This window comes from Myotis davidii, unplaced genomic scaffold, assembly GCF_000327345.1.
Source record: "Myotis davidii unplaced genomic scaffold, ASM32734v1 scaffold1639, whole genome shotgun sequence".
Lineage (NCBI taxonomy): Eukaryota > Metazoa > Chordata > Mammalia > Chiroptera > Vespertilionidae > Myotis > Myotis davidii.
This window is the reverse complement of record NW_006290315.1, coordinates 107,448-109,756: the sequence shown is the minus strand read 5'-3', so window position 1 is coordinate 109,756 and position 2,309 is coordinate 107,448. Positions and strand designations below refer to the sequence as shown.

General features: G+C 45.7%; 1 protein-coding gene across 1 annotated transcript in view; it reads right to left on the bottom strand.

Annotated features, from left to right (window-relative positions):
- Positions 1 to 1,228, bottom strand: part of STYK1 (serine/threonine/tyrosine kinase 1) — a 31,273-nt gene extending 30,045 nt beyond the window's left edge. Inside the window, exon 1 of the mRNA XM_015563701.1 lies at positions 1,163 to 1,228. The gene's annotated coding sequence lies outside the window, so the exon portion shown is untranslated. The remainder of the gene's footprint in view (positions 1 to 1,162) is intronic.
- Positions 1,229 to 2,309: the final 1,081 nt, after the last annotated feature.

Genomic DNA, 2,309 nt, shown 5'->3' with positions numbered 1-2,309 from the left:
AGGCATCACAACATCCCAATCTCCCTGCTCTGTGCATGACAGGGGTTGTGGCCACCACCTCCCCAATCGGCCCTGCTCTGAGCCCGACCAGGGGCTGCACCTAGGGATTAGGCCTGCCCTCTACCACCTGGGAGCAGGCCTAAGCCAGCAGGTCGTTATCTCCAGAGGGGTCCCAGACTTGTGAGAGTGCACAGGCTGGGCTGAGGGACCTCTCCTCCCCCCGCCCCCCGAATGCACAAATTTTTGTGCACTGTGCCTCTAGTCTATATATATAAAAGGCAAATATGTGAAGTCTCCTACAGTTCAACTGGTCACTATGATGTGCACTGACCACCAGGGGGCAGATGCTCAATACAGGAGCTGTCGAGCTGCAGTGACTTGGCAGCAGCGGTTCTCATGTAACGCACCCTGAAACCAGGGAGGAGGGAGCCCGATTCCTCATGGGGGCCGTGTGATTTCACCTTCTGTAGTGGGTTATGTTGTTGCTGAGGCACTGTCGGCCCTGAATCTGGTTTACTGCACACTTGCATTTGTGTTCCACACCCTGTACAACAGCAACTTTACAGAGTGCCCTCTTGCACTTTGGGACCTCTCAGGGGATGTCGGAGAGCCGGTTTCGACCTGATCCCCACAGGCTAGGCAGAGGGACCCTACCTGCTGGAGGGACCCCGCTCACTCTGCAGATGCCAGGGAGGGGCCTCGGGAGGTTAGCTCCAGGGTGTGTCTAGCCCATCTAGCCCAGTCCTGCCCCACTGGCCACCTTCTAATTAATTTCCTTTCAATGTGCATGAATCCGTGCACTGAGTCACTAGTATTTCATAATAAGGAAATGGAAAGGTAGAAAGGCTGGAAGGCAGAACAGGAACAGGTTTCTGTTCTAGCAAGAATTCATTTGTGTACTGTAATTACTTTTCAGACCAAGGGCTCCAACTTAGTGTTTGAAAGCAGAGACAGCACAGTAGAAAATTGGCTGAGGGTGACAGAAAACACAGAAGGTGGGGGAGGGAACCTTCCCAAAGACCTGGTGATCAGAATTAAAGATGAGGGAGAAGCACTAAATCAAAATTTGTGGCTTCTTAGAAGGCTCTGTTGTCCTAAAGTCAAGATGAAGACCTGAAGTTAAGCCCTTCTTGTTGCTTGATAAAGGCATTATCCTTCCTACCTGGGAGAGAGCCAAGTTGGAACTTCCAGGAACAAAGTTAATGTATCACCTCCAGGAAACTGTGGTAGAGAAAACATAGGGGCCAGTGTCAGAGATGAATGGATGTATCTTAACCTTGCAAAGCCTTAGTTTCCTAATTTTTACAACTGAGATAATTATGCTCACTTACCTGAAAGGATTCCATTGAGAATTAATGAGAACGTAAATGTGTTCTTCAGTGGTAACAGTTACATATTCCTGTTCTAGCAAGAATTCATCTGTGTACCATAATTGCTTTTCAGACCAAGGGTTCCAGCTTAGTGTTTCTGAACATTATGTTGTACTGGAGGTTCTCTAACTTTAACTATGACTACCCCACCACAATGGTCTCCAGGGGATGTGGCTTTCTTGCAAAGCATTGGCATAAATGTGGTAAAATCCCTTTCCTCTTAATATTGGTGTAATGCAATGAAAGTGTCAAAAGACTAACTAAATATTGAGAGAATAGTTGGAAAACAAATTCAATGAGCTAAAAGTGCAGAACCAGTGTGGATGTGCATGGCTGTGGATGTAGGTGCGTGAGGTGTATAAGCATGTATTTTCTTAAGTAGAAAATTGCAATTCTACTATAACTGACTTCTTATTTTCATACTAGAGGCCAATGCACAAAATTCATGTAAGGGTAGGCCCTCGCAGCCTCAGCTTCATCCGTCAGGTCATCTGGAAGGTCATTCTGCTGTTTGGCCATATTACACTTTTATTAACCACACTGCAGCCCAACAGCTGCCACCCTCAGCCATCTGCCTTAACCCCTTATTTACTGCTCCTGAATTTACTAGTGTATGCATAAGAGCCAAGTTGGAACTTCCAGGAACAAAGTTAATGTATCACCTCCAGGAAACTGTGGTAGAGAAAACATAGGGGCCAGTGTCAGAGATGAATGGATGTATCTTAACCTTGTAAAGCCTTAGTTTCCTAATTTTTACAACTGAGATAATTATGCTCACTTACCTGAAAGGATTCTATTGAGAATTAATGAGAACGTAAACGTGTTCTTCAGTGGTAACAGTTACATATTCCTGTTCTAGCAAGAATTCATCTGTGTACCATAATTACTTTTCAGACCAAGGGTTCCAGCTTAGTGTTTCTGAACATTATGTTGTACTGG